Genomic DNA, 10032 nt, shown 5'->3' on the forward strand with positions numbered 1-10032 from the left:
ATCAACATTTGCATCAAACAGCAAGCATGTCGGGATTGGAAGCTGTAGGCACGCAACCACCGGGTCATATTCAAGGATGGTTATGAAGCATGAAAAAAAAACCCTACCAAAAGAACAAAATAAAGCGTTTGTGTGACGAATGTCATGAAACCACAGATTCATAGACGTGGAAAAGACGGATGAAATGCTGCTGTACGTAAGGCTTAGCATACGCTCGGCACATTTTCGGCACAGACTCGGCACAGATTCGGCAATACTCGGCACATGCTCGATCATATCGTTTTCATTTAGATACAATGTTACGATGTCAGCCTAAGAGGGCAACGAACTTAAAGACTCAGTTTTTTTTGCCGCTTTCCCTCTGTCGGATACTTTTATCCCATGGCTCTTTTCTTGTAACCCATTTCTCTCTCTAAACCTCAGTATTGTGCTATTTTGATCACTAAAGGCGATAATACCTGGATAAGGCATCATGTCGAATCAGAGCTGATGAACTCGATGACCAGAAAACAATTCTCCAGAGTCATATAAATTTTTGAGTGATTATGGACTCAACGCCGGAATTTTGAGCAATTATGGCCGACGAGCGAGAGAAAAAGGTTCATTCTTAATCCGTGCTGAGACGTTCGATGGTTTCATGGATAGTCTGGTAGGCGAGTATGAGTGGAGATGTCACTGACCCTTGGGAGAGAGTGGGTGCCGGACACAGTTTCTATATTCAAGCTACATTGCTCTACATGTCATGACCCCCTGACAACGCGAGATAGATTTGTCGCAGTCTCTCCATGGGATGATGATAGTCTTGTTTCAGGTGAGGCGACTTCACAGAAATTGCGTGGTTTCTTCTTCTTCTTCTTCTTCTTCTTCTTCTTCTTCTTCTTTTCCTCTTTCTTCTTTTTCTTCTTCTCCTCCTCCTCCCCCCATTTTTTTTTTTTGGGGGGGGCAGATGGTTTCGTAGTGCTTTTGTTAATGCACATTTCTTTAAAGTTTTAGATCATTCTTACGTTAGTACTAGAATTGAGACGTGAAAATAATGTAGTAGTGACATATTGATTGTAGAAATAAAGATGTACAGGTATAAGAAAATAATTATAATAAGAAGAAGAGATGGTGATGATGATGATAAAAAGAAGGTAAGAAGGATATTTGGCAAATGGAGGAAGAACACGAGGAAGAAGATGAAGAACGTGAAGGATGAAATGGTGTGGGACGAGGAGGAGAAGGAGGAAGCCAGGGAAGAACCACGACGATTGCAACAGAAATGACAATAGCAACAATGATAACAGCAGAAAAGCATACCTTTGACAATGTCAAGTAAAGTCAAAGATAAAAGGTCAAAGCAAAAGTAGTGAGATGGGTGGAATACTTACTGCCCTTTTGGACATCACTCGGAGTGCTTTGACATACCTCATCTTTCCCAAATTTCTCCCGCTTCGGTTGTTTACTGCTGTAAAAAGCGGCATTCCACCAGTAATGTAAATTGCGACGAACTGGATGAGACTACGTGACCACCTTTTCACCATTCGCTATCTAGAGCACGGAGATGTTGTCGGAAGCAATTAACCGTCGATGCGCGCTTCCACATCTGCGCGTGCGTCGCAAAGTGGTCCCTTTCCGTGGCGCCGAAAGTGCACGAACCCCTTCTGCGCTCCAGTCGACGCGGGACCAAATGCCCATCGGAATTATAAGCGAATCGTCGCTGCAGCGCGCCCCAAACGATAAGAAAATCAGAGGTCCCTCTGAAAGTAGAGTGTATTGTCACTCATTCATAGCCCGTGTGGAGACCAAGGGGGAAAAATTGTATGTGTGTGTGTGTGTGTGTGTGTGTGTGTGTGTGTGTGCGTTTCGGCCGAGGGAAATGGTCTGTTTTATCTAGGCCTAATGTATGATATTATGACACAAGAAAGAGAAACTGCACAAAATTTACAGACACGGTCCAATAAAAATGAGAATTATCCGGTAAATTACATGGAGCACTCGATCCCTGTGTGTGTGTTTTATGTTATTTGTTTGTAATTATTTTCGTATGTAATTGCACTGACGTTTTCATAAAATGGTCTGATGTTAAAGGTAATGAATGACGATAAAGGAAAATAATACCCATTAATCTGTCGTGCTAAAATTTTTGTACTCTTCATTTCACATGCCTAAAACGTAATGACGAATCCTAAATTTTGTACATCTTACTGCATGAACACCTACTAAACATATTACAGTTGTACTGCGGTTTTAACGGAGTACCGACCGAAGTGATGATAACCACTGTCTTTTGTTATAGCTTGGTTTGGAACCTGGTGCGAGCATGGTTAGAAAAATTAATGTTCGCAGACCAGGTGAGGCTATTTAGAGTTAGCATGGCTTTGACATCACACGTTGATACTCTATCTGTCTATAGCTCAGTTTATAAACCCCTGGTAGCGGTCTTCGCTCGAGTACAGGCTAGAGCCGACACGAGCTGACGTCCGATCAGGAGGGTATAGAGGCATGTGCTGACAGTCGCTTCGCGACGCAGAGAAACCGGTAAACTCTGGCCTGGTAGCTGATCGTGGTCTGTAGGATGGGGACACCTTTGAAATATGACCGGAAGTATGATAGATTTGTTTCAAATATTCAAATCTATTTAATCTATATTCAATTTCATCCTCTCTTTCCCTCTCTCCTTTTATCTATCTATTCTCTCCCTCACCCTCCCCCTCTCCCTCCCCCTCTCTATGTGTGCGTATTATGTACATGCGTATATTATGTGTATGTATGTAAATTGTGATATATGTTTAAGTTGTGTTTGGTATACAGACAGACAGAGAGAAAGAGACAAAAAAAAATACACGATAGATCAAATACACAGTTCGTATTAACCTTCACCTGTTCACTTAAATTGAAGATCGTCCTTCAACTATTTGTTTCTTTATGCACAAGATTTTTAGATTTTGGATATAACGATTATGATTCCATATTCTATTTCGGACATTATCTCCTGCTTAAAAACGAATATTTAAGTCCACGCATACTTTCGTTTATCTCACTCTGACAGGCATTATAAAATAAAATAAAAAAATCATTTTTCTCTCCCCGAGCTCCCTCAACCCCTTTCTCTTCCTGTTAATATAAATTGTTTTGAAGAATTACAAAGAATGTCTCCAGAAAGCGATTTGATTGGTTTGATCATGATTTTTTTTTCTTTTGAGCTGAGTACTTCTCTTATCCTCATGAAATCAAAGGTCTGATGAACAAACATTTCTAACATAGCGATTATGTTTCAGTTACATCAGGTATAGAATATCAATTTACTTATAGCAAGGAGCTTTAAGGTTATAGGCATACCCGTATTAGTAAAGCACCAACACTAACAAAAAAAAAATCGAAATGCGAGAACATGAGTGAGAATAAGAAAAAATAACAACAGGAAAAATAATGTAAGAAGGGGATGGAATAAATTCACCAGATGCCCAAACTGAGAATTAAAAAAATTTCCGCCAGTGAAGGGAACGAAATGCGTATGATTTTTCTTATTTCAGTTTTGTTTGGTTTTTGTTTTTGTTTTTTGTTATTTTATGCCACACTTTTTTTCTCTCTCTCTAATCTCTGTTGCCGCATGAAAGAGAGAGTGAGATAGAGAAAAGAGGGGAAAAAATTATTGCACGCCTCTTATAATTGGCTGATCAATTCTGTGTATGTGGCCACCAGTCGATTTTGGCGCGTCGCGGGCATATTAGCCTCTCACTTAAACACCATTCAGGAGCTGCATAATGCATGGTGCGGCCCATCAGCCCCGCCAGCGCGCGGGGCGCAACTCAGATTTTGGATTCGGTTGTTATTTCTCTGTCACACTCCAACGCCGATCCGCGCGCCTTTGCACGACCCATACGTCATTCCGATGGCAGTTTAATAGCCCGCTCATAGAAAATTTAACGCATTTTTCGTCTGTTGTGAAATGCATGAATCTAAAAAAAAAATAAATAAATGGAGTTAACAAAGTCACAGAGAGAGGGAGCGAGAGAGAGAGAGCGAAAGAAGAGCGCACTGATGCGATTAGCAATGAACACTGTCACGCTATGTGGAATTCTACAGGAGATAAGCGGAGAATCAAAGTTTTGCCATTTGTAAACTCTTGAAGTTATTAAAATGATAATTGAGTTAATGTGAGGCATTGAGCCAGGGAGGAAGAGGCGGAGTCTTTTGTTTTTATCTTATCTTTAATCGAATAAAGCGGGGTTTTCATAACTTTTTTTTTTCAGGTTCATCCAGATGGAAATAGACATGTGGCATTCTATTTCCCTTTGTATTATGTGAACCCACATCACTCCCCATTACGCGTGATAGATGGGTTCGGCTGTGTACGCTGTTGGGGCAACCTCCTAATGTGCTCTCTAAAGCAGATCGATGTGTTTTGTCATCGGCGATTATTTTGACATCGGTAATTGCACCGACGTGCAAATTGCGTAAATAATCTATTTCTGCAGGTTCTTCATGGAGTCAGCAAAAGTGCAGTGTAATTTCTGTTTGGCTTTCTCATTGTTTTTAATCAGCCAGAAGTGATATGACGATGTTAGCTCTAATGGATGTAATTAAAGCGGAAAAGTTCGCTCTCGCACTTCCGCTGATGAAATGAAAGCTCTCAAGTTTTCACACTGTGGGCAGATCACACCTTGCGTGATTCACGGCTTTCTAAGACAAAGAAAACAAAATGTTTCTATGACTCGTCTTTGAGGAATATTAGTTGCAAACGTTTCTTTATCAAAGTGCATGGGATTGAAGAACAATTATAATGCGGTTGACAAAATGATCGGGAATTTCTAGGCAAATTGAGATATTAACCAGAATTTGATGACGCGTGTTGATAATAAATATAGCATATCGATATGACATTGTGCAGTGGGTGTATCTCACTGAAGGAGACTTCGCCGCCACTCGTTCCACTCGAAAAACAAAAATATCTTGCGTTCTCACCAAGAAGGCGACTCCGAGGCGATTTCGGAGACGTTTCCTTATAAGGTAATAATCTATTCGTCCCGAAGTTTGTTTGCTTGTTTGTTTTTATTGTTCCATATTCCATTGTTTCAACAAACAAACCACAAAAAAAATTGAATGGGTGAATTGTCGAATACAGCAATTAAGATAATTGAACATATCATGAAATATGAGGAATCCACGTAGAAGCATCAGTGCTTGTAGGGTGTAGATTCCCAGATGCTGATATGAGATGAATTCTTACTTGAAATTTACAATTGAAAGGATTAACACGTTATGAAGTATATAGGGAAATACAGACGTCGAAGAATGTATAGTCGCGGAGACGTCTCCGAGAAGTCTCCGGTAGGTCACCAGTGGGTCTCCCAAAGTTGCGGAGACGTCTCGGAGACCTCACGAATGAGATTAGTCTCCGCGACTTGGCAGCGACTCCACGGGGACTCGGCTACATTCCAGGAGACGTCACGGAGACGTCTCCGCCACCACTCCGCGACCATGGAGACTCGAGTCCCCACCAGGTTGCCAACTAGTCTTCAGCCCAGTAGATACCCAATTTAGCAATATTCGATCGCATAACATCATACTGCCTCCAGCGGTACAAATCCTTTACAACCAACGGCCAGACAACTAGTATGTTGAAGAGGAATGAAATTTAATGGTGTGGTGAGGGTTAAAAAACTTATTTTCCGTGACGATCCTGTAGCATGAACCAAGGAACTCCTTGCATGAGCTAAGAAAGATTTATTTCTCATAGTCGTTCAAAGTTGTACAGGCAAAATTGATGAATGCGTACCCAATGGAAGTGACGAACTCTGATCATTTTACTGTGTAGCAGATAATATTCGTTAGTAATGGTCTCACTTCTGTGAATAGTTTCCAATGTAGTTAAGGTTAAGAGTAAGGATTGAAGGGACTATAGTTATTATGATATGCATTCTTCTTGTCATGTGTGTACTCAAACACTTATTAGACAATCAGGGCTTGTTTGTTGGGGTTTTCACAGGTGAGTTTAACGTGTTTACCGTCCGTTTGTATATAGCATACGTTTAACAAGATATATTTCCGATCTCGAAAGACGTCATTTATACTCGACATCCTGGTTAGGTAGATTTTGCATAGGAAGCCACTCCTCCTTACCAACCATATACCATCAACCGATGAGTTGTCATGAAACTGATATTCGTCAGTTTTTACGATTTCTCCCCTCTTTATGTTTTCCATTTCATTTCAGTTCAGGTCAGTTTATTTCTGCATTCCGTTTTCAATACAATGTAGGCCTATAACAACATTTGACAATGTGTCATTAATCATATGAATTGTTCCAAAGCATTCATACACACTGTGGGGTACGATTGCGTAAAGAAAACCTATATGGGGAGAATAATATACAACGATGTCAAATAAGAATGTAAATTGTACAGTACCAGAGACTCCAACCCAAAGCACCTTCTGATCTGGAGATCCTCCCGCCTGAAACCCGTAGCAAAGGGGAGACTCCAACTTGATGTGTGGAAAGCGCGAAGTTCCTATATAGAGTTCTAGATGCTCTCTCGTGCTATCTAAGGCTTATTTTTTCAACATACGATAGTAATAAGTCAGAAATCCTTTCCAGCGAGAGACACAGAGCCAGGGCGGGAGAATTAAATCTCTAGCGGGAGAACGGGAGATTTGGCAAAAATAGGTTTTCGGCGGGAGATCTCCCGTCGAAAACGGGAGAGTTGGAGTCTCTGCAGTACGGTAAGGAATAGATCAAATTGGGACGGTAAAGAAAATTGATACGTACGATATCATATGAAATTGGATATGCAGGGGACCATCTAAAGCAAAGCTCTACAAGGAAGATGGTCCCGGATAAACTTAAAGGACAGCTCCACCTTCATATAAATGTGGATTGAGTGAATGCAACACTTATTAGTAGTACACATCAGTGAAAGGCTGAGGAAAATCCGACAATCCGTTCAAAAGTTATGAATTTTTTAAGTATCTGCGCAATCACTACTGGATGAGAAGACTAATACCAGTGTATGATGTCACATGCGTAGAATGATTATATAAGGGATATAAAAAGAGAATTTCACAAAACTTTACTTTCTGAATAAAGGGCACACTTCTTCGACTTGTTACTAACCTATGTTAAGGGTAATATTATTCACCTTGCCTTCTGAAAGAGAGAAGTCGAGTGTTCTTTTGTTATGCGAGAAAAGTGGACATATGTTGAATTTTCTTTATACTTTCATTATATCGTTGTACACATGTGACATCACAAGCTATAGTAGTCTTCTCATCCAACCGTGACTGAGCAGAAACTTCCAAAATTTGTAACTTTTGAACGGATTGTCCAATTTTCCTCAAACTCTCACAGATGTGTTCTACTAATATTCCTGCATTCACTCAACCCACATGTCTATGAAGGTGAACTTGTCCTTTAAAAGTAGGGGATACCTTTTACAGACCTCCCAAAATGCAGCAAAACATTAAATATGAACCTCAGGGGACTTGCTTAGGCCACTGCTTAGAAATTTGGAAGTCAACAGTTATCTAAAATTTTAATAATGCACAAAACTCAACTACTCAGTAGTTCTGTGTGTCAGCCACACTTAAGCCTTTTTTGTTGCATTCTTCTGTATTTGTGATCTATAAACACAAATCTAAAAGTACAAGAGCTGATGTAATAACATATAGAGTGTGTGGTAAGAATGTATATATAGAAATGTTTGTAAGTGTTGATGAACTTTCTTCACAAAATATACATGATGGACACACATGCAGTACATGGGTCTGCAAAGGTAGCCTAGTAATGTACTGGAATTTACGGTGAGCCCCGAAAACAATTCAATTCAAAATCTAACCGTCAAAAAAATGTACTAAATGTTACCTTCCACTTTCAATACTTTATGGGAGTTTCTAAAATGATATTCTCTTCAACATACCACTGTATTTATACAACTCTTCATTTAAGGCATGCAAATGGGATTCCCTACCTTTAAAACACTACTTACTTACCTACTTACTAACTAACTTACTTACTTTATATTCTTTCTGGTCAGTTTATTCTGTCTTTATTTGTTACAAACTCAAAAAGCTGCATCACTTCGGTGATCCCTCGCATTTATCCCCAAGTTGAATTATCCTTCGGGTTTATGCCAGGTTCAAGTGTTGTGCGTGTGTGTCACACACAAACACACTGCTATAGCTTCTGACCACCCGAGCATTGAGAATTAAGGGTTTCTGGGACGAACACTGCACTAGGGCTTTCTATAGCTCAGTCGGTAGAGCACCGGTCTAGCAATCCGGAGGTCTCGGGTTCGAATCCCGATGGAATCCCATTTTCTTTGCTCACTTTTCCACTAATAATTTATATTCTTTCTGGTCAGTTTATTCTGTCTTTATTTGTTACAAACTCAAAAAGCTGCATCACTTCGGTGATCCCTCGCATTTATCCCCAAGTTGAATTATCCTTCGGGTTTATGCCAGGTTCAAGTGTTGTGCGTGTGTGTCACACACAAACACACTGCTATAGCTTCTGACCACCCGAGCATTGAGAATTAAGGGTTTCTGGGACGAACACTGCACTAGGGCTTTCTATAGCTCAGTCGGTAGAGCACCGGTCTAGCAATCCGGAGGTCTCGGGTTCGAATCCCGATGGAATCCCATTTTCTTTGCTCACTTTTCCACTAATAATTTATATTCTTTCTGGTCAGTTTATTCTGTCTTTATTTGTTACAAACTCAAAAAGCTGCATCACTTCGGTGATCCCTCGCATTTATCCCCAAGTTGAATTATCCTTCGGGTTTATGCCAGGTTCAAGTGTTGTGCGTGTGTGTCACACACAAACACACTGCTATAGCTTCTGACCACCCGAGCATTGAGAATTAAGGGTTTCTGGGACGAACACTGCACTAGGGCTTTCTATAGCTCAGTCGGTAGAGCACCGGTCTAGCAATCCGGAGGTCTCGGGTTCGAATCCCGATGGAATCCCATTTTCTTTGCTCACTTTTCCACTAATAATTTATATTCTTTCTGGTCAGTTTATTCTGTCTTTATTTGTTACAAACTCAAAAAGCTGCATCACTTCGGTGATCCCTCGCATTTATCCCCAAGTTGAATTATCCTTCGGGTTTATGCCAGGTTCAAGTGTTGTGCGTGTGTGTCACACACAAACACACTGCTATAGCTTCTGACCACCCGAGCATTGAGAATTAAGGGTTTCTGGGACGAACACTGCACTAGGGCTTTCTACAGCTCAGTCGGTAGAGCACCGGTCTAGCAATCCTGAGGTCTCGGGTTCGAATCCCGATGGAATCCCATTTTCTTTGCTCACTTTTCCACTAATAACTTACTTACTTACTACATACTTCTCTATAGTATATGGCTCGGCCACAGGAACCAGAAAAGTTCATCGTATGAAGAGGTGAGAGACCAGACACAACATTGATTGATGTTGACTGAGTGGGAGGGGAATATCATACATAGAATACTGTTTACAACATGAGCATGTTGCTGCGATTCACTAATGGGCGGTAAGAATGTATGTTGCCTGCTACTTCATTTTCATCTCTGTTTGGACAGTGAGATGTTGGTGTCATCGTTTTCCACATTACCTTCAACAATGTTCAAGGTCTGGGCCCTGTTGCATAAAACCCTTACCGCTGAACTTACCGCTCCTTTCTAGCGGTAAGTCTTCAAATTAGCGGTAAATTTTATAATCCTTGATGCTGATTGGCTGTGACGCCTAATTTTGACGGTAGTTACCATTGAAATTCAACGGTAAGTTTTATGCAACGGGCCCCTGGAGTATACAGGTAATACGTCCCTTTTCGACTTAAAGGTGAAGGCTAGTAACTGATCAGTGGGAATCAGTGGAAATGCTGGGAGATGATTGTTCCAATCTTTATGGGATTCATTCAAGAGTTCATTGTATATCTGTTGTTGTGTGAAAATGATTTGCTTCAGAACGGTCTCATATTCAAGTAATGTGCAGATGTAATGCTCCGTCACTGACCAGGGACGCTAACCTGGAAGCATTAAACTGCACATTACTTGAAAATGAGACCATTCTGAAGC

This window comes from Diadema antillarum, unplaced genomic scaffold (genome assembly GCF_040938485.1).
Source record: "Diadema antillarum isolate AM-2024a unplaced genomic scaffold, OU_Dant_1.0 seq00000069_RagTag, whole genome shotgun sequence".
Classification (NCBI taxonomy): Eukaryota; Metazoa; Echinodermata; class Echinoidea; order Diadematoida; family Diadematidae; genus Diadema; species Diadema antillarum.